We start from the raw sequence: 26,889 nt of genomic DNA, 5'->3' as shown, positions 1-26,889 counted from the left end.
TGGATCCCAAAAGCAAGTTATATATGTTTTTGAGTTACAGTCAAATCACAAGGGATACAAGTGTTTTGATCTCACCACAAACAAGTTGTACATTTCTAGATATGTTGTCTTTGATAAATCAAGTTTCCCTTTTCATCAAATGGTTTCAAATCCTTTTCCTACCATCAATTCAACCACATCCTCTCATCTTTCCTCTCATATTACATTGTCTTATGTCACTTCTCAAATCAATAATGACAAACATCATCAAACATCTATTATACCATCATGCTCTTCTAATGCCACTACCAACACCATCTTATTAGATTTATCTTCACCAACATCACCCCAACATCATCTACCAATGTTCATTCCATACAAACCAAATCAAAATCTGGAATTTTCACCCTCACTGCCACTAAACATCCTCTCCCATCTCATCTCACTTCTAATTATGTTCCATCTACCTTTCATCAAGCATCCAAGCACTCACTGTCACGCCCCAATCCAAGATTAAGTTTAAACCCAGGATTAGGATGTGATTCACACTTTAACTAAATTAGCTAATCTAAACTATGTGAAGATTGAAATAAAAATTTATGTACAACTTTTGGGACTACTCAAAAGATCACATAAGTAGTCCATTATTACAACAAACAAAAAGTGATGAAAAAAAAAATCAAAAATGAAGAAAGAAAGCAAAATACCAAAAGAAGAAAACATCCAAGCTTCTTCATTTATTTATATCGCACATTGCTCCACACTTTACACAAAATACACAACTATTTCTCTGATTCATGACTTGCACAAATTTAAGTAGGGTGAGCTAAAAGCTCAGTAGGGACCTATACCTTTAACAAAGAAAACGATGGAGTTAATCAATAATGTAGAAACAAAATATAATACAAATGTGTCACCTAAACCCCTAGTTTGAATAATTAATCACTTAAAATTTGTACGTCCATACCGTATTATCCTAAAGTGAAAAACTATTCCAAATTACCTAATTGCCCACAATGAAAACAAGGTCGTCCTCGAGTTTGACCAAAGAGTGATTGATTTTGTTGAAAGTGAGGTAGAATTGGGTTCTTATATTACAAAGCTCTTTTAGAACCTAAAATCCTATGTTCTACCATTAAAGCACGATCAACAATCTCAGTATACTTCTTTAGAGTAAAAAAATCCACTTTTTCTTTGATCTATGCTTTTCATGTTTCTTCCAACTTTGTTGCTTTAGTAGTCTCATCTGGAATCATGTAAAGTGCAAAACGCATCAATTATTCAAACTTCGACACATATTGTACCACAATCATTTCATTCTAGCAAAGATTTACAAACTCTCTAGTCTTCATGGCTCTCGTAGTCTTAGAGAAATATTTCTATGAAAATATAACCTTGAAGGCTGTCCAAGTTGTAATTTAAAGATTAGGATTAACTAGAACAGATTCCCACCAGTGATAAGCTTGTCCTCATTATTTGATCACTTTCGGTTTCCTCATGAGGTCAAGGTTATGCTGATTTGTCTCACGAATTGCTGATGACATATCATGAATAGCTAAATAACACTTCCATATTATTGTTCATATCATTATCGCTATGTCCATCGACTTCCGCAATCTTTATAACCAAAATTTGACAAATAATTCTACCATAATAATATACATAAAGAACAATAAAACAAGAAGTCTGTAAGTTAAACCATGACCAAGAAAATCAATTGAATAAGAGTAAACCAATTAAAGAAACTTGACCACATTTGCTTGCCAATATAATTTGTAGCAGTACCTTAAGAAATAAGAATAAAATACTAACTAAAAACAATCATATGTGAATAGAGAGTATCATACATTGAATAAAAAATATATTTTTATTGGAATGTTATACTCTGCTATATCAAATCAATCAATATTTACTTTCTTTTTTTTCATACTTGTACAAAAGATGTGAAACAAGTTTGATTCACCACTCTCTTGTTTTCTTTCCATACATGACACGCCCTAAACTGAAATGTCCACCTAGACTCCAAATCGAGTTGTGCTGGCCGACACCAGGAAGGTGACGAAACCATAAAGTGTAGTGATGTGGACATGTGAGTAAATTTAAAACTAAATGTGCCTAAATGTAAGAGTGCACTTGTGAGTGGGAATGAACTCATTTCAAACGTGATGTCAGAGCATAAGTAAAGTACAGTAAAGTATAATGAGAAATATACCGTCGAAAGTAATCTCCTAAACCAAGATTTGTCAAGAATCCTCATCGACACGAAAGCTCTACCACTAAAACCTGAAGGGGCGAACAACAAAGGTGAGTGGGCCTGAAAATAAAGCTTTGTAAAACCTTTTCGAAAATGTAACAACTCATCGCCGTAAAACAAGTATAGTTTCCAAATATATATACTACATATAGTATGAAAACATTTAGTAAACCATAATATCACTAGAATGCAGAGGCCTAAACGGATTTATGTAAATTTATTATATATCTTGTAAATAAGTGTCTATTTACACTTAAAAAAAAACTATACTTGTATTGATAATAGAAGAATGATAAAATGAAAAATTAGAAGTAGAAGAATACACAAAGTACATCCATCCAACAAGTTCAATATTTAAAAAACAGTAAACATATAATCATAATGAGGAGTATTCTTGGATGATAGACTAAATTCTTCTTGTTCATAATCCTTGCATTGGATTGGACACAGACTAAATTATTTATTTAACGTTGTTGTATCTAGTTTATTTCTTTCTTTTCTTTTTTTGTATGTATCCCCTCAAAAGTTCTCCAATTCATTACACAATTAGATGAACTTGTAGTCAATCCATCCTTTGCAAATTAGGTACACCATTTCCATAAGTATACCACCATGAAACTAAAAAATTAAAAAGCACAAAATTAATTCAAAAATTCAAATCCGCCTAGAAGCCGCCTAGGACCACCTAGGTGCCGCCTAGCCCGCCGCCTAACTCCAGACCGATTTTTCAAAACTATTTTCCCTAAATCAAGGCGGGTCTTCACCGCCTAGCACCTAGGTGGCCGCCAAGGTCGATTTTTAGAACACTAAATATGCATAACAACCGATAATCAAAATAACTCGAATGAACAAAGATATAATATCAGATGCTCATTCACATATACTGACACATGAGTTCATGCAGAGGTATTCTAATATGAACAAGACTGGGTGTAACAATGATTTATGCTCTAGTACTACAATCACGTGAAAACTGGCGTTATGCACATCACATACGAGTCCTAATTGCCTATAACAATCTAGGATAAGACTGGCACCTACCATGGATCCAAAGTGAGCATACGGTGCAATGTGAACATACACTTGAAGCTTGGTCCTGGCCCGGGCGAGTACTAACACTAGTGTAGCACACAATGAGCAGATAACATAAATACCATCATGCAACGGTAAATCAATAATTCATGTCAACATAATACTAATCAATAAAATATTAATCATGATCGTAAATAAAATCCCATAATAGTTCGCCTACATGTGCATCCCGTAGGATTTAGCAAAATTTCGTAAATTTCGTCAATATGCTAATTTTTATAAACATTAATATAATTCAAGCATGCGTAGAAAATTCGTTATTAAATATATAAATGGAAACTATATAAATATGTAATATTTAAAAGCAAAGACCCACTCACAACATGTCGTTAGATCGAACCCGCCTCGCAGGCATCGAAGATCCTTGCAATGCGTTTCACATAAAAACGAAACTCCACGCGCCTGCGAGTACCATCGTACTCCCCTTCCTCGCGAAGCCTGCAGATTTGCATGTTACAACCCCAACTTTCAGAGCTCATTCCAAGCTCGATACCCAACCATTTTCAGTGTTCTACTTATGATATTAAAGCCTGCAATGAGGAGAATAGAATCACACCATGATGGTGCCAAAACATGGCCGGAGACGGCCGGAAAAATGGCCTGAAAGTGGCTACATGGCCACTGTTAAATTTCCAGAAATCTAGGGAATGACTCCCCAAGATGCTTTATGCGTTAGATCACCCCCAAAACATACTTTTAAGGTTAACAACATTAACAAGAGTTCAAAATAAGAAGGATTTAAGGTTGGGGGACTCAAGGCTCACCATGATCAAGCTGACGTGAGTTCGTCGGAAAACATGGTGATGGTGATGGTTCCTGGGATCGGGGAAGAACTAGTGACGCAAGGGAGGAAAGAAAGGACACACAGATGGTGGTACTAGGTGGTTCGTCGTGAAGCATGTTGGGAAGAGAGTGCAAGTGGTGGTGGTCTCCTCGTTGCCCTTGTGCACAATGAGTTTGAGATGAGAGAACAGAGAGAGTTAAAGGAAAAGAGAGAAAGTGTGTGTGTGTGTGTGTGTGACAAATGGGAGAAAGACTAAGAAGATAGGAAACATGGAAATGGGGTGTGGGCCCTATTGGCTTACAAAACAATACCACAAAAAGACAAACGGAAAGTTAACATTCTCCCCACTAGAGGTATTTTCGTAAAATCACTCTTTTAAAATTAATAAAATTGTAAAATTAGAGATGGGTTGTTACAATCTACCCACCTTAAAAAAAATTCGTCCCTAAAATTTGAAACAATTTGCTAAACATAAATTAGTGAAAAGATAGAAAGAAAATATATAAAGAAGAAATCAAGTAAGAGCGGTTGCATAAAAGAGAATGTTGTTCCGTCGCGATTGGATTGCAATGATTCCTCTTTCATGCCTCCAAACTCAAACTTTCCTTCTCCTTCAGTACAATACTAACAAAAAAAAAATCCTTTGTAAAAACATGAAGTCAAAAATAGATATATAATAACAAAATAGCAAAATACGTATATAATAATGTAAAATTAAAGCAGCTGTATTGAATTCAAAACTAAACGTTGAAAAATTTCACCTACGCACTCTAGCGTCCCCATAAATAAATAATTAAAAATGATAACGTAAATTGACTTACTTGCCCACTTGCTTAATGAACTCAACGAATAAGTTATCAATATTACGGTCTGTAACCTGTAATACCCATAACTCACTATTATCTCGATAAGCAAGTAAGAAATTTCCGAGGGTGCAATATTACCCTCTTGCCCCTCATTGGGAAATACACATAAATCATCTGATTAAAGCCTCGATCGTGCTCACGTACTACCCTTTCGGGCAGCATCGTCAATAGTATACAATTTCATACATTGTAACCTCAATCCTTTGATTACTTGTTCACAACACCTTAGCAAGAAGATTCATAGTTAATTTCACTCTACTTTAGTGAGAAACTATGTTAAGAAGGCTAAAAGAACACTTAAGAATTTAAGGGTCAAATCAAGTCCATCAAACCTAGAATACAAGGTAACTGGGTTAAATGCATATATCTCACTACAACTGTAGCTTCCAAAATATTCAATCACCAACGGTAAAGATTTGTTTAGCAGAGAATTTGTTGGGTGATTGAGAAATTAATGGTCGCAACTAGAATTTCAATGTCCAAGAGATTTTTCTCAACGATTTGTCTACTTCAAAAACAATACGAAGTCCAGTAGGATAGATATGTACCTATGGTTGACTGAAATGCTTCCAACATAAAAGATGAATATGAAATCAAAGTCAGAGTAGATGTTGATCGAAACGCCAGAAAATCTGATAAATTCAAGGATAAGAAATTTTTCCAAGCGATATAAAGTGTAATCCTTTTAGACCAACTTGAAGTGAGTTTACTTGTCAAGTCGGTCGATAATCATCAGAACATCATCATAATCTCCACATGTACAAGATACCTCATACAGGGAGCTTATGGTGATATTTCCCATCTCCATTTGGATACATAAAGTGACTATGACTACTCAAACTATTTCTTAATGGTTTGTAGGTAACGTCATGTCAATACTCATGAATTCCAATTGAAATGGGATATGATAGACTAAAAGTGTTCAAGGGTAGATATGTTTTTTTATTTTTTACTGCGGTAAATAGTAATTATGTTTGCATAACCGGGATTATACATGATAGTGCATTCGTAAACGTTGATCTGATTCTTCCATCGTCGCTATCAGAAATTTAGCTTATTTCAAATGAAAATGTATATGAGAAAGCTAAGGTTGGTAAACATTTTTGGTAATTGATGTGAAAATTAACTTGACACACAAATTAAACCCTATTAAACATGTAATTGTAGTATTAAGCAAGTAGTGATTGTTCTAGACCTGGGATTAACTAGGGCTGCTAATCAACACAAATAAGACTCAAAAACACTAAACTAGACTCTATAGACTCAAAACACTCAAAACATCAACAAACAATAAAAAAGACTCAATCTAGACCTAACAAGTGGTTTTGACGAAAATAAGACTTAACTTGACTCAAAAGCCTAAAAGAAAACAGATTATGACTCAACTAACAAGACTTAATGAAAGGGGGATTGTTTTTTACGAACTTAAAACTTAAAACATAAACTTTGCATAAAACACTTTAAGAAAACGAATTTGGTGAATTAAAAAGGGTGAAGGGCTAGTTAGAGGGTCATTCTCCACACATGACATATGCAAACAAACCAATTTCCAGTTATTATTCCTTTAAACAATGAACGACAACACCCCAAGTTAACCGTGATAGCACAAATTAACCATCAAATTTTCCTTATTTCATTGAATTGGACGGGATACGCATCACAACCAAATTATCCTTCTCAAGTTGCCTAACTATGAAAAGCATGATAGAAAAACATATCAAAGGTCATTAAGTTCTTTGAAAACCATAAGCATTGACGAGGCATTCGTAACTATGGAAAGCATGATACTCCTGCCAAGGATTTAATTAACATGATTGTGACTAGCAACCTTCACTACTTGTGAATATAAGTTCATAACGATTAGGTGAAACTCCCTTATACTTTAGCATCAAGTTTATGCATGCAAACTAAGTATGCATCCTCAATCAACATACATAAACAAGTTTTAATAACTCAGATAAGCAAATCACATTCAAGACTCAAGAAACAATAACTGGATGTAATCGATTCATATAAAGCATATAATCATGGCTTCAAATTCACCTCCAACTATAAAGAAATTAGTTCCTCATGTCTTTGAAAACATAAAACCAAATTAAAACAAACATTGAACTAAAACTAAGGATAGAATACACCTAGGAACGTCCATCAATCCAAGCTTGAATGGCAGGGCACGACTCCAAGGGTCTCCTCTCCTTCCTTCCTTGCAAATCTGCTCACAAGTATGTATTTTCTGATGTTTTGGCTCTTGTATGTGTGGTGGATGGTGTGGTGATCTGATGGTAGAGGGTGGTGGTTTGAATTGTGGCAGAAAATATGTATTTATAGGCTAGGGTTTTGTGCAAAGTAGTGGAGGAGAAGGATTACACAATCCTAGAGGAATAGAACTAGGAAATTCAGCACAAAGCTTCTAGAAAGGGATTAAATTCGTTAGATTTCTAGGGGAAAAAGATAAGGTTATTTGCATTGTTTTAGGGCTTCTAGAATCAGATATTAGGTATTCTAATGTGATAAGGAGTCCCCCTTGCAGCTGGAATTGAGGTAGGATAGGATTAGGATAGGATAAGATAAGATAAGGTTAGTTTGGATGAGATAAGGTTGGATAAGGTTTTGGATAAGATAAGGCAGTTTGGATAATATCTCATTCTTTTGAGCTGATTCCTTATCTTCAATGTCTTGAATTAATTTCCTCAACTCTTTAGCATATTCCTAGCTTCTCTTGAACTTCAAATTCATCCATTCCTTGTGCTCCATATGTAAGCTATCCATTCCAGCCCAAAATTGCTCTAAAATGCTCCAAAATGCACTTTCTTGCCAACTTTGTCATTTAGACCTACAAACACACGAAAATAGCTTAAACACTATAATAAGTAGAAACTAGCTATGAAAATGCAAGAAAACAAGCTAACTAAGTCGTATAAATATGCTCATATCAGTAACATTTCACCATAGAGAAATGTTGTCTGGTTTTCGAGTAAAGATGATAATTGTTGATTATGGGTCATAAGTAAGATGGTTCGTTTTGTACGGTACCAACCGTTGGGAACATAAGTGATACTCCATCATGCTGCATCAGTACGCAACCAATACATCCAGAGAAACATCACTGTGGGTTCTAAAATTATCGATGTTATCGAAAAGTGTACGAAGAATGTCGAAACAAGACAACGCCTCAATTGTCACAACTTTATTCACATTCAACACCCAAACTAAAATTGATTTTCCTCAGCCAACTAGTGAGGAAAATGTTGTAGCCGAAAAATCATTAGCAAATTGCCGATAGTTATTGACAAGGCCAAGGACTTATATTTCCTAATAATTTGTGGGAATGTCACACTTGCTTTAGTTACAACCTTTTTGGAGAAATGAAAAGAATGTCATCTGTTGAGATCACGTCTCTCAAGAAAGTATTAATCTAAACAAAGCTAACATTTGATGAATTTGGTGTAAAGCTAACTGCCAGTGTTGAGAGAACTTGGTCTCACTACCGAGGTAGATGAAAATTCATCGATAAGACTACTACGAATTCGTCAGGCTATGGAAGAAAACTCAGGCCACAAAAGTTGGTCGGTTAGACCATCAATTCAAAATATAAGTATCAACAGTTTTTAATCATCACCCAATTGAGTTGTTAAAATCTAGGTACAATCCTAAGTTTAGGTCTATCATCTTCGTGACTAGGTTTAAGGTTACCTAGATAAAGTGTTTGGTTGGGTAAATTCCTAATCGATAAGCTTTTGTAACTAAGTTTCTCAATCATGTTGGAATTGTTCAAGAAGATGCAAGGAAAAATAAGTGCAATACTAGAAAGTGGATAGATGGTGTACTTTACTCCCTGCATCGATGGTATCCTAAGGAAATTTTGAGAAATGACGCCAGAGATAAATGTCCTCAAAATATACCATACTTCTTCCTTTCACTACACCACATGCTAAAAGCCTTCACAACTTCGTCGATACTCATTACGCTCTTATAGTGGCAATTTAACTAGTGCTACAATTATAATATTTGTCAGTGGATGTGACCAAAAAAGTAACTAGTTGAAGAGGTTTTGGTTACCTAGAAGAGTGATATGGTTAACACAACTATGAGTTTGCTGCCTTCCCACAAAGCTTGCTCCTAAGTTTCCAAGTAATTTCTTCGGCTCAGGTAGTCACTATTAATCAGTCTAACAATCGCGCCGTTAATTAACGCATGTATGATATTTTGATATTGGTCGTTACCCTGAAACTGTGAACTGGCCCTCTGGCACAAAGGTATCATTCCTAGATACTAGTATGTGTCTGGTATCAGAAATCATACCGCCTGAATACTAGTTGACAGCTTTGGGATATCAGACAGTATCGTCAATTAGTAGTGCTACTGCAGGCTGATTACAGGTTAGAGCCTATTAGGGTGGAAGGTTTCGAATGATTGGTAAGCAATTGATCCTAAGAGTTGGTTTCGTTGGTTCTAAAGGAAATTGATTGCAATTTTTGGGATTTTTGCTAACAGTACGTATAACAACTCGTACTCCCATGCATATACTCATCGAAATGACGAGTACAACACCGAAAGAAATTCTGGAAATTAGTGTTGGTTGTAGTGTCCTAAGGTCAGAAAATGAATTCGCTAATAATCTACTTTAGAATGGGGTTTAACGAAAATCGTTATTCCTCCTGAAGATCCGGAATTTGCAAGACGTTTAAAAAAAATTAGTATTGTTAGGAACCAAAAGTGATTGTCCCCCCATAAGTTCTTCCATCGAGTGCTACCATTTTAGCACCACATTATCACTTGAGACATTTCCGGAGATTTCGACGAAAAGTAAAACTTTATAGGAATTCTAATAAGGGATATACTCGTCTCCAATCAAAATTTTTCCTAGTCAGGGGGGTTCTTTGTTTAAGTCTAGAGGCAGTCGCCAAGATATTCTTCTAGAAGGTCAAAAAGTTGCCTAAGTCACTCAAAACATAGAAAAGCTAATACAGTTTTCGTGTTCGACGAGGTAGCTAGATTCAAAAATTAGGCTCAAGAACCGAAAATGTTTACATCACATGTGTGATGAACGCAATACTGCCCAAACTTATGCTCTTATACCAAACTAGTACACCTCGACATGGAATGTCCACCTGGACTCCAAATCAAGTTGTGCTAGCCAACACTAGGAAGGTGACGAAGCCATAAAGTATAGTGATGTGAAAATGTGAGTAAATTTAAAACTAAAAGTGCCTACATATAATAGTGGGCCAAAACATGGCCGGAGAGGGCTAGAAAATGGCTTGAAAGTGGCCAGACTGCCACAGTTAAATTACCAGAAATCTAGGGAATAACTCCCTGCGTCACTTCATGCGTTAGATCACCCCTAAAACATACTTTTAAGGTTAACAACATTAATAGGAGTTCAAAATAAGAAGGATTTAAGGTTGGGGTCTCGAGGCTCACCATGATCAAGCGGATACGAGTCCATTGGAAAACATGGCGATGGTGATGGTTCTTGGGCTCGGGGAAGAACTAGTGACACGAGGGTGGAAAAAAAAGACACGCAGATGGTGGTACTGGGTGGTTCGTAGTAAATCATACCTAGAAGAAAGTGCAAGTGGTGGTGGTCTCCTCGATGCCCTTGTGCACAATGAGTTTAAGATGAGAGAACTGAGAAAGTTAAAGGGAAAAAGAGAGAGTGTGTGTGACAAATGGGAGTAGGACCGAGAAGATAGGAGACATGAAAATGGGGTATGGGGCCTATTGGCTCACAAAACAATACCACAAAAAGACAAACAGAAAATATCTTCCGTAAGCATAAAATTACTAAATTACCCTTCACATTCGTAATTTCTTAAAATCTTTGTTATAACTCCAAATTCAATTTCGCCTATGCCACGCGTTCACATTGTCAAGTACTACACAAATAAACTAAAAGAATGCTCATACATCCTGCTATATTATGGTAAACAAAATTCAACATTCTCACACCACTATGGGTATTTTCGTAAAATCACTCTTTTAAAATTAATAAAATCGTAAAATTAGGGACGGGTTGCAATACAGTAGTCCAATTAACATAGAACCATACAAAACAAGAGAATACAATATCAAAGATATAAGTCAGACTTTAGATGTATAAATTAAAACAAACACACCTATTATACATTGATAACCTATTGGTTATAGGTTAACATAAGTGGCAACAACATAATTTACAAAGCTTTAAAAATAAAGGTTTCAAAAACTACAAAAGTACATCAAAACCTCTATTACGAACAACAGCAAAAATGCTCAACCCCTATCCTCTGAAGGTTATTGTTTCTCCCAAAAGCATTTATAAGGCTGCACACCATTTACACCAAAAATCAGCCATTCATACAGCAAAATATTTACACCAGTCACCTATCAAACCTAAACATAGTCTTCATTTAAATTGAACTGACGTTCAGGAAGTCCAACACTTTCTAAAGGTTCAATAAGGTCATCTTCAGGATCTTCTTCATCATCAAACTCATAATTGATGTAGATCATAGGTGGAGGAGTAATTGGTGGTACATGAATAGAAGCTACACTATTAGATGGGTATTCTGGAATTTCTAGTACTCCTTGAGCTGGAACTTGATCTAGAACCTAAGCTAAGTTAACACCTGGCGGAAGTTATATATTTCCACCTAAAGTTGTCACATGGCTCATAACATCACCACAAAGGTTTTCACTGGATTCTATTAGGATACAGTATTGTGTCTTGATGTTCAGCGACCTGTTTATATGCCTATGTATTTTCCGTTGCATCACTGGCCTATAAAACATTCTTCTGTGGTTGCTTTCGTAAGTATCATACACCAATTCAATAAAGGCTTCATTACAAAGGCAGGCATGGTACATGTCTTCATCATAAGGCTCTAAACCATTAGGTCCCAACTTAAATCCGCCCCACGCATCATTACCATTTGCACGATGCATCTAAACATCCAAATACAAGGTTAGTAACCACATAACAAACACACACATATAGTTATATAAAATCCAGGGCTCTGATACCAAATTGTCATGCTCCAACCTAAGGATTAATGTAAACCTTAGTTTAGAACAGGAATCACACCTTAATTATAAAGCTTAGCTAATGTAATTATGAATGTGAAATGAAATAGAAAATAAAAGTATGTATAACTTGCTTGGAATAAAATTTAACTAAACAACATATCATTTATTGAAAGTTTCAACCAAAATTACAACTTATGAACTACTCAAAGTTCACACAATAGTAGCTCTTTATTCAAACAAGAGAGCAAAAGCCAACAAGCTCATCTTTTTATTTCTTTATACGCAATTACATAACAGACAACAAGTCAAGTAGACTTTAAGATTTCTGGTTCCGTACCTGCAAAATTTAGTTAGGGTGAGCTTAAAAAGCTGAGTATGGACCTATACCTTCATTACTAAAATAATATAGTATAATTAACATATCAGATTAAAAGAATAATGCGTAAGGATGCAATGAAAATGCCTTGACTATACCCATTAATCTACATAACTAAACACCCAGACCTAGTACATCCCATTCCATACTTATACCACTTGATCCTAAGTGTTTAAGTATATGAACTAACCCCCATCCCAAAACTTCCCTTTTGTTAGTCGCCTTGCCTAACTCTTCATCTCCAGTCCCAAATCACCCTAAAAGAACTATGTACTGTGGGCTCGCCTGACTTGGTACCTACTAAGAGTTTGGCTCAACTACACAAAAGCTAATAGTCACTACCTTCGATTCCCCAATTTTTTTCCAAAAATCCAACTTTACTTTCAAATCATGAATAATTATCATGTTTCATTTATTTTTTTCATACAACAAAGATAATTATAAATCCACATTCTGGCTAAATTACATTTCGAACATTTATACTCAAGTAACATTCAAAAACAATATTCATATTCAAATTTCATTCAATATATATATCAAACTTGTATGTGTACTTAAGTAAGCAATAATTAGATTAATATATATATATATATAAGGTTTTCCAGAACCCCCTACCTTGAATTTGATTAATTTTGTTCCTCCGAAGAATCTAATCGGAACACAAAAGTACAACTAAAAGTATAAATACAAGTAACATAGATTAGTAACCAAACCAAGTGTTTAATCACAAAATTAATATTATCTAAAGAAAGTACACTAACTCTGGAATCTTATTACTCAAATAGTAGTAAAAAAGATCAGAAAGAAATAGGTGTGGTAAAAACAGTACTTTGCATCTCTACAAAATTTGCAGAAAAACAACATTGCTGAACCAAATTTAGGCTCCTTTTTGAACATTCAAAACTAAACCAAATTGTGCAATATTATATGGGTTTTGAAGTTTGTGTTGTGTACTTTAAAAGCATATAAAGTTTGTGATTAAACACTTAGTTTGGTTACTAACCTGTGTTACTTGTATTTATACTTTTTGTACTTTTGTGTTTCGATTAGGTTCTTCAGAGGAACAAAATTAATCGAATTCAAGGTAGGGAGTTTCGGGAAACCTTCTATATATATATATATATATATATATATATATATATATATATATATATATATATTAATCTGATTATTACTTAATTATATATATATATATATGTATGTATATATATATATATATATATATATATATACATACATATATATATATATATATATATTAATCTGATTATTACTTAATTATCTTTGTTGTATGGAAAAGTAAATGAAACTTGATAATTATCCATGATGTGAGAGTAAAGTTGGATTATTGGAAAGAAATTGGGGAATCTAAGGTAGTGACTATTAGCTTTTGTATAGTTGAGCCAAACTCTTAGTAGTTATTAGGTCTCAGGTGAGCCTACAGTGCACAGTTCTTTTAGGGTAATTCGGGACTGGAACTAAGAGTTTAGGCAAGACGACTAACAAAATGGGAGTTATGGGATGTTTAGGGATGAAGGTTAGCTCATATACTTAAACACTCGAGATCAAGTAGTATAAGTACAAGATGGGACATACGAGGTTTGGATGTTTAGTTATGTTGATTAACGGGGTATAGTCAAGGCATTTGCATTGCATCCTTACACATCATTCTGATTTTTTATTTTAATCTTGCTATGTTAATTATACTCTATAATTTTAGTAATGAAGGTATAGGTCCCTACTAAGCTTTTTAAGCTCACCCTAACTAAATTTTGCAGGTACAGAACCGAAATTCTAGAAGTTTACTTAACTTGTTGTTTATTGTGTAACTGTGTATAAAGAAATGAAAAGATGAGCTTGTTAGCTTTTGCTCTCTTATTTGAATAAAGAGCTACTCTTGTGTGAACTTTGAGTAGTTCATAAGTTGTAATTTTGGTTGAAACTTTCAATAAATGATATGTTGTTCAATTGAATTTTATCCCAAGCGAATTATACGTTGTTATTTTCTATTTCATATCACATTCTTAATTTCATTAGCTAGGCTTTATAATTAAGGTGTGATTCACGTTCTAAACCAAGGTTTACATTAATCCTTGGGTTGGGGCGTGACACTCACACAAGAGCCAAGCAATGCAAAAGGAGTTCAATGCCCTGCTTAATACTGGCGCTTAGTTCTTGGTTCTCTCTTTTTCCTCTTAGAACCTTGTAGGGTGTAAATGATGATGAAACCTTTAGTCTTGTCGCAAAACCTATGACTATTAGACTTCTCCTTACTTTGGCAACTCAGTATGATTGACCAACTGGATGTGAGTAATGCTTTCTTGCATGGTACTCTTACAGAATCTGTCTTTATGCAACAATCTTCTAGTTTTGAGGATCCTATAAATGTGACAACCCGTCTCTAGTTTTATGATTTTATTAATTTTAAAAGAGTGAATTGAAGAAATGCCCATAAAGGCGAGGATGTTGACTTTCGTTGACCAGCGTATTGTGAGACATATGAAACATTCTTTTAGCGTATCCTCATAATGCTCGTCACTACAAACGCGTAGGCGTAAGCGGAATCAAATTTGGAGCTATGATATAGATTTTACGGACTTAAGAACATGAAAAACGATTTGGTAATTTCAAGTGAGAGATATTTTGTGGCTTATTTTGTGAGCCACGTGGGGCCCACACCCCATACTCTTCCCTCACTCCCGTATCCCCCTCCTTTTTGGAACAAACTCTTTCTCTCTCTCATTTCTCTATTTTCTCCCTCACCTTTCTCCTATTCTAACTCTCTCTGTCACGCCCCGATCCTGACATATGTCTAGGATCGACACGTGACATCACCAAATACTCGTATATCTCACATACCCCATTTCCAGGATACGGCCAATCATAACTCAAGAATCAAATTGCAAAGTAATTTTTCATTTACCTTATGGCTGCATCTAACCTCTTTGTTAGATTGCCTACGTACCCTCAATAAGGATCAAGCCATTCGTAGTTCACTTATCACAAAATCAGACGTTTATTCCACTAAGTTCAAGCAGAAAAGAAAAACATTCCTCAATCATTTATTATAACCTGTCAACATGTAATTCCTGGACTCAGGCTACATAACCAATCCCCATGAAAACATGATTTCTCTCCCATCCAACATATAAACCATTATTTCTCATCATGATATTGCAATTCACAACACATATCATATTTAAGAGCCAACGAAACACAAAACCATTCTCTAGCTGCATTAATTAATTAATTTGATCAAGTAATAACAATCATTCCCATATCTTCTAAATCCATACCTTATGAAATCATAATCGAATCATAGAAAATCCCGAATGAGTCACTCAAACTTCCAATATCTTTTCTAACTCAATTCACAAGACTCTCGAAACCATTAACACAAATATATATAAAACTAAGGCTAGAGTGACACAGTTAGGCCAAGCCTACTTCTCCAAATAATGGGATTTTAGGCAACTCCACGAATTTCAACAACCTTGAGTTCCGGACCACTCAACGGAACCAACCCAAATATGATCGCCTATAAAATGTAGCAGGTACAACCAATCATCATCACCTCTAGAATGCGTATGGTCCCCCATCGCTGATATAACAAGCAGAACCATAGGCATAATCTTATCGTGCAGGTAGTGATCACCCATCGTGGATATACCAAGCAGAACCATAGGCATAATCTCATCGTGCAGGCAGTGATCACCCATCGTAGAGACACCAAGCATGATCACCCATAAATACATATGGTCCCCCATCACGGATATACCAAGCAAGACCACATTCTAGCTCTAGGTAATGACCACCCATGTACCACGGTTACATGGTGCAATTAGATCAACACACAAACCACTTACCCTTATCTCATCCGTTATGATTTACATCGTAATCACTTGCACTATCAACTTCTCATGACCACTATCTTATCATACAAGCATAAAAGTTCTACATAAACTTCTCATAAGATTTTGGGTTCACATCGTCATAAAAACAATCATTCACATCATACATATCTAACCACATTTCATAAACGTTTCCAAGCTACAGTAGATTCACAATTACTAAACATAGATCGATGCTAAAAATAAAAATAACAATTCAATAGGAAGCACATTTAATCAACAAATATAACTCAATATGGTGCCACTAATACATATATCGAGACACACATCAATTGGGAACAACACATCATCGTGATGAGCCAACTAAGCTACATCAAGCCTCAACAACATACTAGAGGTAAGCGACCTCAAGAGTAGAGCACGTTGACTAGAACGTCAACCATAGATAAGGTAGGTCCATTAAGGTCAACAACCTCAGGTTATTCAATCCGGAAGATCTGCACATTGGATTTCCAATCTATAAGTTCTCAAAGGTCTAACAACTGATAACTAGGGTGTTCACAAAATTGTACGACGAACCAACGATCGGATTGTCATCAATCACACAAACAAGTGGTGGTCCAATTTGATCACCACACCAAAAAATTGAATTTCGGGAAACCGAGCTAGACATAGGTTCACAGGGTCACTAGAAGGTATTTGGTACTTAGACAACACTCGTGGATGGTCCCATGCACCGCCACACACGGTGGTAGCCAAGGTGGAGGGTTTAGAAACCCCAAATTTTCAACATTACCTAAATGAGCTCAAATTTACATGGTAGCTAGAGCTCAACAAGGGAAACACTTTTCAAAACTAGGCCGACAATAAATTCTAACCGGAAATCGTCCAAATTCACCGGAGAAAACCGGATTTCTAGGGTTCTAAACACCCAACTCTAAAATGAATACAAAATCACAAACCAAGCATATCAACTTGAAGATAATGAAGAGTAGATGAAGTTTCATACCTTACTCGAAGGAAATGGTTGCCGGAATCACTGGAAAAATGACAAAATCGCCGGAAACCCACGGAACTTTGCTGCCTCGAACTAGAAAAATGGATAAGAAAATGGAAAATCTAAAACTACATAGATGTAGGGCTCATCAAGAGCTTTCCATGAAATCGCCCCAAAAAGGGGTCAAAATCAGACCCCTCCTTCTTTTTTTTTTTTTCAAAAACCTTCCCCCTGCCCCCCTTTTATTTGATTGGTCATTCTCCATCTAGCTAATTGGTCCTCTTATTTTTGCTTAAATCTGATTAAGCTTCTTCCTTGTGGAAGTTTAATCGATTTAAAATCTATAGTTCAATAACACAACTTCAAATATCCGTAATTATACCGTTATAATCTGGACTCACAAATGGTTTTCGCCAATACGTTCGTGGTTTCGAGATCTATTCGAAAATGCTACTTGTGACCTCGAAAGGTCAACCAGTAAATAATAATTTTCCAAACTTCACTCTTCGTAACTAGTTTAATTGAAATCTAAATTCAAATAAATTAATATAAATTCTCAAAAATAATATAAAATCTCAATAATACAAATACGTAAATTATAACAATGAAATCCAGGAACGGGATTTCACACTCTCCCTCCTGAAAATCACATATCACCACCACTCGGTCCCAAATTGGTACGAATATGTTCTCCTCATTTTGAGCTTCATTTCCATATAAAGATCGTCAATTTTGATTAAGAATTGAAGAAGTTATGAATGTTTAAAGTTTTTCAGCGACCTCCGCGGCTTTCAAGCCATTTTTCGTCCATCTCTGGCCACTTTTTGAACTCCAAACATGCACAATCTTGTTCTACACTTTCCTAGCATCATTTTGACATATTATGGGACAATTTTGGTTGAGAAATGAGTGAGATATCGATGTTTAAAGTTTACCCAGAAAATCTGGCCATTTCTGCAGTTTCTGACAAGTGACCGAAAACAAAAAAGAAAAAAAAAGCCAAACCCTGATCCAAACCCATGACCCGTTGAAATTTGGAGGGAATATTCTATTAACTTTCCAATTAACTTTAACAGAATATTTCGTCTGATGATGGAATATTCCGTTAAAGTTAACTGTTGACCGTTAGTTGACTTTTTTGAAATTTTCTTGAAAACCCTCCTGGGCTAATTTCGAAGCTCCGAGTCCATTTTTGGCATCTATTTAGTGAAATTCTAAAGTTATACCGTAGTTTACTGCCGGGGTGGCTCAATTGACTTTTTAGGGTTAACCGTTGACTTTTTACAAAATTTGTCCAGGACCCTTCTTAGCGTATTTCAATGCCCTGATTCCAAATTCGGACTCCGTTTCCCCAAATTTAATTGTCTTAGTGAAGTTTTACTAATGGGTCCTATTATTATGCTTAAGTGCTATTACTATCGGAGACTTCGGCTACCCTAGTTCGAACGGCTGTGACCTCACAAGTATCTATGAGTGAGTCTTTGCTTTTAATTATTATATATTTATTTCGTTTCCATTTACACATTTGAAAAAGAATTTCCTACGTATGCCTAGATTAGACTAATGGTTATAAGAATTAGCGAAATTATGAAATTTACGAAATTGTTCTAAATCCTGCGGGATGCACATGTATGCATATTATCATGGGATGCTATAATTATATTTGAGACCATGAATAGTGTTATGGTTGATTAGAATTATCGATTTACCATTATATGGTCATCATTATATTATCTGTTCATCGTCTGCTACACTGATATTGTACTCCCAAATGTATGTCTTATTCTAATTTTACTGTATTTTACTTATGCTCTAACATTACATGTGAAATGGGTTTATTCCCGCTCACAAGCACACTCTTCCATTTAGGCACTTTTAGGTTTAAATTTACTCACATATTCCACACCAGTACACTTTATGGCTTCGTCACCCTCCAAGTGTCGGCCAGAACAGCTCGATTCAGAGTCCAAGAAGACATTTTGGGTCAGGGTCAGTTTGGTATCAAAGGATAAGTTTGGGCAGTATTGCGTTCATCACACGCATGATGTAAGCATTATTGGTTTTTGAACTTAATGTCGAATCTTGCCACCTCGTCGAGCATGAAAAATGTATTTGCTTTTCTATGTTTTGGGTGACTTGAATGACTTATTAGCCATCTAGAAGAACATCTTGGCGACCGCCTCTAGACTTAAACAAAGAACCTCCCTGCCAAGGAAAAATCCCGATTTGGAATGAATTGTTGGCCCTGACACAAGGTTAATGTATCAATAGTTATGTACCATCGAAGATTTACCCATTAATTACTATCCAGTCATCATTACTATCCCTTATATGATAGGAAATCATAAATAGTTTTTATTCCTTGGCAGTACCCATTAGAATACCACCTATTTGAATTCCTACGAAGTTTTACTTTTGTCGAGATTTCAACAATGTCTTGAGCGACCATCTAGTGCTAAAGTTGTATCACTCGACGAAAGGACATCTGGGGGACAATCACGTTTGGTCCCTGATAGGGATTTTACTACTCATGTGAATGGGCTAAAAACTCCTATTATACTTGCAAGAATCACAAGGTTGTTGTAGTATAAACGGATCTCGTAAGGTCATTCTCCACAGGGATTATTAAATAATTCGAAGCAAACCAAATTCCAATTAGTTATTGTAAAGTAGAAATTGAGGTGATTGATTTTATAACCTACTTAAAATAAAAAACGAAATTAATTAATTAAAATAAGCAATTTGCAATATTGAAAACTAGAAGGAAAAGAAAACAGTTTTGGGAGAAATCAAATTAAGAAAGCACTAGGGTTTCACCATCACCTAGCAATCCTATGAACTTTTACCAATTACTTATGATCTACACATGCCACTTTGAAGATTAGATTTTCCTAATTCATATTCTACTTGGAACCTCCATAGAACGTATATCTAACATGCAACCCGTCCGGACGTTCGGATCAAATCTGAACATGAAAGACTCATTATGCTTTATGAAAATCCTTTGAAAAACCATGCAACCCTTAAGACATGGTGTTCATCCTAAGTGAAATTACAATTATTAATCATAAGAAGCCAGCTTCAATTTCTGGGAACCTTCCAACCAAAATTGCATCAAATTACTTTTCTAAAGATCCTAATGGTGATCGGGCATTAAGACAATTAGATAGTTTTTATCCTGGTGATTAACAATTCAAAGTATGCATGCAATCAATCATAAGCAATTAAATAAAAATCACATATTCATGCTAAGGCTCAAGGCTTCGCCCTAGCAAAAGGAAGTAGTTATGCATATTCATAATTGAAATCATAAAAAATATTATTAAGAAAAGGATTGAAAACACATTCAAGTAGAAAATCTCCAAAACCCTAGCAATTCTCTCTGTCTTCAAAATTGCATAAAATAAAGCGTAGAGAAAAACGGTAGACGACCAAGCAATATATCTGCTAAGCCCCCAACACAAACCCTAAAAACAGGTCCTTTATTCCCCCTAGGATAACTAAAATTAATAATAAAATAAAAATAAGAAACATAACCCTAAATTAAACGGTAAAATTCGTCTAAAATCTGAACAGCCACGTTTTGGACCCATAAGCTGATCCAAAACTGGCCTAATATAGCTGGATTTAATGTTTGGAATATTCTGAACACTTCTCCAAAAGGCCACGAACTCATCCGAGGTCATCTTAGGCTCCAAAAACACAATTTAAGCCCAAAAACGTCATTTTCCAGCACTGCGCATCGCTCCTTTATTTTATCGCCAGAAAATAACCGCTTTGTGGAAAAATCCCAAATTTTGATACAATCAAGCTAAGTGACTCACGAACGTCCTCCAACTAGAATTACTCCAAAATTCGTCCATTTGGTTCTGTTTTTCTCTAGAGGAAGTCAAAAGTCCTATATTGAAAATACAATTCAAAGTATCAAAATTCTTCCAAAATATTAACCACAATATACTAAGAATAGGGTAAAATATATAATATAAAATCTACTCATCAAAATACCCCCAAACTTAGCTTTTTGCTTGTCCTCAAGCAAAACAAGACTCAAACAAAAATAAAAACTAACAAACTAAAGACTTAACTGAACTAACTAACAAAAAAATTCACCTTCGAAGTTGCAATCCATAGAACATGTTAAAAATCAGAACATCTTTTCAAAAGTTCCAACTAATCCCACCACATAGTCTAAGCCATTTAGAATCAATTAGAAAAGAATTCACAAACTTCCTTTGGTGTAAAGTGAACCAACATAGCTAAGGAGACTCGACTAAAACCATCACCTCTCGTCTTCTTTATTCATACTCCACACATACTAACTTCACATATATCTAATTTTCTTTTTCTTTTTTCTTTTTCATTTTTTTTTTTCAATAACAGTAGCGGTCGTGCAATGTCGGTTCACTTAAGCTTTCGATCCAACCCATGTAGCGAGCTTTAGGTCAATGACTCCCAAACCACTAGGGTTTTAGGGCACTAGGTGTAGAACACCCCTAAGGACTTATTAACCCGAGCTGAAAAGGCTACGAAAGCAACTAACCACCCTGCCCCATGCCAAAAATCTACCGTTTGACGCGAGAATCACTGCTGATTAGGCAGGACTGGCCCGGTTACTAGGCAAAACCTCGGGTGAGACAATTATTACTTTATTAATAATAAATGACTTGACTTAAAACAAAAATTAAAAATAAACTTAGACTAAAAGTAAGTGTTTCAATCTCACTCCCCACAAACCATGTTGGTGTGATGTGCAAAGTTCAAAGTATAATTCATGAATTAGTGTCTAAGCAACGATAAATAGAAAAGACTCTACTGTGGGATTAATCTTCACCATGTCCATTTGTTCTAACGTTTAAAATAATCTATGGATATTAACTTACAAAGAATAAAAATTCTTAACTGACACAAAAATTAAAATCCTAAAAGTTTACTTTCCCACCCCCAAACTGATTTCACACTTTGTCCTCAAGGTGTGGAAAATAAAACAAAAGCACAATAAATTAAAAAAAAAACACAAGCAACCTAATATCGAAGTCTAACAAACTCCCCTAAAAAACAAAATTATAAGAAAGCAAACATAAAATAAAAACAAAAAAAAAAACTCAAAAGAAACCAAAAACGGAAATAAAAGAAATTGACACACCTAGGTTGGAATTTAAATCCATTGGGCAAGACAAACCTTGGCCTGGTCAAGATGACACACGGGGCCAATTATGTAGCAATCGGAATTGAGCCCATCCTACAAAACAAAGGCCAAGAGTAACATTGGATTCCATGAGATGGTTGAATGGCATGCAGTTGGCATGCGAATTTGAAAATGACGTTTGCGAGTTCTCATGTCAGAAGAAAAAAAAAATCTCTATCAGTCCTCAGTCTTTGTCAGTCATTACCCCAGGGCCAACGGCTCTCTACCTCGCCAATGCAAAACTATCCTTCTCGGGTAGCACGTGAAGCTGAAGATGGGCACACGTGTCGCGCATCCGTTTCACCACTCCTTAAGATTCCAAATAAAAGGTAAAAGATCTCCCATTTCTGATTGTGTGTTGTGAGAAACCCTACGTCCCTCTCTTTAATATCAAAAAGAACGCTCACTCTCTCTCTTGCTCTCAGACCTCATCTCTTTAAAATGAAAAATAGTTCTCATTCTCTCATTTCCTCCCCTCTCTTCACCCTCAGCCGTTCAACCACACACACGTGCGAGGCCTTCTCTCACACAGCAGCACGACCACAAGCATCTCCTCCGTAAGAACCCCAAAACCAACGCCTCTGCCATGGCAATGGTAGCACGTTTAAAGCTCAAAGCTTCCCACAAAGGTAATCTTCGTTCATGTCCTAATATTCTCAAAAGCACTAGTTATAATTTCAGATCTTTAGGAGAAAGATTGAATCTCATTAAACCTGTTGGGAAGTATGTTATTAGCAAATTCCTTTATTCGACTTTAGAACACTCCAACCAATACTAGTTTCCAAAATTTCTTTTGGTGTTGTACTCGTCATTTCAATGAGTATAGGCACCAAAGTACGAGTTGTTATAATTATGAAACCACCTCTTAAGACCAATTCCTAACCAATCGTGCAAAACCATCCACCCGAGCTGACTCTAACATCTAATTAGCCTACGATGGCGCTACTAATTAATGATATTGTCAGATATCCAGAAGCTGTCAACCAGAATTCAGGATGTATGATTTCTGATACCAGACACATGCTAGTATCTGAGAGTGATACCTTTGTGCCAGAACACTGATTCACAGGTTCAGGGTAATGAACAATATCAAAATATCTTAAATGTGTTAATTAGCGGCGCGACTGATAGACTGATTAATAGTGATTACCTAAGCCAAAGAAATTAAAATCATGGAAACTTAGGAGCAAGCCTTTTAGGAGGACAGTAAATTCGCAATTGTGTTAATTGTTTTACCCATCTAGGTAATCAATACATTCTCAACCATTCATCCTTGTGGTCACTTCCATCGACAAACATTAGAATTGAAGCACAAGTGAATTTCCCGTTGTAAGAGCAATTTGAGTATCGAGAAAGCCATGAAAACCTATTAGTATGTGTCGTAAGGAAATGAAGTGGTATGGTACGTTTCAAGGACGAATATCTTTGGCTTCATTTCCCAAAATTTTACTGGGGATATCACCAAATTGTGAAGTGAAGTACACCATCGACCCACTTTCTAGTATTACACCAGTTTTCCTTGCCTCATATTGAACAATTTTGACGTCATTGAGAAGCTTAATTACAAAGTTTACTGATTAGGAATTTGCCCAACCAAGAACCAAACACTTTATCTTGGGAACCTCAAACCTATCCACGAAGGTGAAAGACTAAACCTTAGGATCGTACCTAGATTTTAGCAACTCAATCGGGTAACGAAATTGATATGAACTGAAACAATCTACCAATTGCACAAATCCTTATATGAAGTGAAACAATCCCCCAAAGCTTGATAAATTACATGGTGCTTTATTATCACTTGGTTTTATTGGATCTCAATCTGATCACTCTTTGTTGTAAAAAGTGATACTACCTTGGTATTCATTATTGTCTATGTTGATGACATTCTTGTCACTGAGAATGTCACTGACCCTTCATCTCAAGCTTGCGGACAAGTCATTTATCAACTAAATACTCTATTTCCTATTAACACCTTGGGTCCCTGCATTATTTCCTTGGTATTGAAGACAAGAGATCTTTAAAAGGTACTTTCAACTCTCAAACCAAGTATACTCCATATTTATTAAAGAAGGCAGACATGGATGGTGCAAAATATTGTGTCACTCCTATTTTGGAAAATCTTGTCAAGTACAGATCATTAGTAGGTGCTTTACAGCACCTAACTTGGACTAGACCAAATTTATCATTTTTTGTAAATCTTGTCTGCCAATTTATGCATAGTCCAAGACAATCTCATTTTCAAACAGTCAAGATAATACTAAGGTATCTCAGAGGGTCTATTGATCTTGGTCTCTAGTTTTCAGAATGTTCCACAACTCCTTGCATCAAAGCATTTTCAGATGCAGACTGGGTAGACTGCTCTATTGACAAAAGTCCACCGGAGGCTTCTGCATATTTCTGAGAAATTCCACAATCAGTTGAAGTGCTAAAAATCAACCAACAATGGCAAGAGCATCAACATAAGCCAAATATAGATCATTGGCTAACATTGGTGCAAAAATCTCATGGATTTGTAAGTTGTTGGTGGATATTGGCTTCAAACTTCCATATTCTCTTCAATTATGGTGTGACAATGTATCATCAATTTCTTTGGATAAAATTCCTCTCTTTCATGCTTGAACCAAACATGTCAAAATTGATCACCATTACACAAAAAGGTTTTAGCCAAAGAAGTCTCAATTCATTTTGTCTGTACACAAAATCAGATTGTTGATGTATGTACTAAAGCTCTGTCCAAGCTCAAATTCCATTTCCTGCAAGACAAACTTTCTTTTCAAAGACCTCAGTCAGTTATTAAGGGTAGTATTATAAATCATTATTGTGAACACGGAAAATTCCTGAAACGAAAGAGACAAGAACAACGTGCACAAACAAAATATTTGTATTTGATGATTTCGGGTTACAATCTCTCTTAAATTTGATCCTCTGATTCGATCTCCGTAAGGTGTGTTTTTGTGGATGTGTGATTGATCCAAAGGGCCGTTGGGCTTGATCTACGGATGAACGTTCTTCAAGGGCCGTGGACTTGATCTTGAAGGTGGATTTGAGCGGATCTTTAAATGGGCTTTTGGGCTTGATCTTTGAAGAATAGTGATGAACGGATCTTCAAGGGCTTTTGGGCTTGATCTTGAAGAACGGTTGGATGTGTGGATTTGTCGACGTTTTTTATCCAAAGGGTCGTTGGGGCTTGATCTTGGATGAACGGATGATGAACGATGGTGCTTTCTTCAAGGGCTGTCGGGGCTTGATCTTGAATTGGTGGATGGTTGATCCAAGGGCCGTTGGGGCTTGATCTTGGAATAACGATGAACGAAGAACGAAGAACACTTTCTTCAAGGGCCGTCGGGGCTTGATCTTGAATTGGTGGATGATTGTTAATCCAAAGGGCCGTTGGGGCTTGATCTTGGAAGAACGATGAACGAAGAACACTTTCTTCAAGGGCTGTCGGGGCTTGATCTTGGAAGAACGATGAACGAAAAAGGCTTTCTTGATTCTTCGGGAACCTGGATGCTTGAGAGCTTCAGAGTTTCAGAGCTTCAAAGCTTCAAGGTGTAATATGAATTGGTTCCCCCGAATGAATGAAATGGGCTTGTATTTATAGAATTTTCCAAGGCCTAATTTTGAATATAATATCCCAGATGAAATAGGTCGTTTCTGCCAGGTGTTGACACATGTCCTATTTGATGACTTTTCCAACTCATTTCAATTTTCGTTGAGTCGCACGCTACGTGTAAAATTTATGTAATACATGAGCGTTGACACTTTGATTTATCGGTCAACATTTATTTACCGAAATTTCGATGTCTACAAATGCCCCCACTTCAAGGCGCGTTGTGTACATGTGCTTGTCGCGTGTAGGAGATGCGTTTTGAAGTCCCTTACTGTAGACGTCGATCCAAGGGCCGTCGAGGCTTGATCTTGAATTGGGCTGGAAATTTCTTCAAGGGCCGTTGAGGCTTAATCTTGAATTGGGCTTGAGATTTCTTCAAGGGCCGTTGAGGCTTGTTCTTGAACTTTTGTTCGAAATTTCTTCAAGGGTCGTCGAGGCTTGATCTTGAAGGTTGAAATTGGACCACAAGGAGCTTCATGTGGTAGATGATCTTTGGCTTGGGTAGTGGGTGAATCGGCACATATTTGTTGCGCTTGTTGACTTTCCACAGCTTTGATCTTGAACTGGGTTGGAGGATTTTCTGGATTCCTCCAATTGTTGATTTTCCACAGCTTATTCTTGAACTAGGTTTTGATTCAAGGGTGGTAGACACTTAATTTTGAATCAGACTTGTGATTTCCTCAAGGGCCGTCGAGGCTTGATCTTGAATTTGGCTGGAAACTTCTTCAAAGGCCTTTGAGGCTTGATTCTTGAAGGTTGACTCGAACACATGACAAGCAGGCACGAGGTGAAGGTGACGACTTGTTGCTCTGTTCAATCTTTCTAATTCACACCTGAGCAGTTTGGTCAACGGTATGATCTTCAAGATTGATGAACTCTTCTTCCAG

At 36.0% G+C, this 26,889-nt stretch overlaps 1 long non-coding RNA gene across 1 annotated transcript; it reads left to right on the top strand.

Annotated features, from left to right (window-relative positions):
* The first annotated feature begins 22,440 nt into the window (after positions 1 to 22,440).
* LOC139194232 (uncharacterized) lies at positions 22,441 to 25,205 on the top strand. The gene is made up of 3 exons (XR_011578991.1): positions 22,441 to 23,021; positions 24,316 to 24,416; positions 24,689 to 25,205. It is a non-coding gene; the product is annotated as an uncharacterized lncRNA (long non-coding RNA).
* The last annotated feature ends 1,684 nt before the right edge of the window (positions 25,206 to 26,889 follow it).

Source organism: Malus domestica, chromosome 03 (assembly GCF_042453785.1).
Source record: "Malus domestica chromosome 03, GDT2T_hap1".
Lineage (NCBI taxonomy): Eukaryota > Viridiplantae > Streptophyta > Magnoliopsida > Rosales > Rosaceae > Malus > Malus domestica.
Note: the sequence above shows the minus strand (reverse complement) of the source record. Positions and strands in the feature narration are given on the sequence as shown.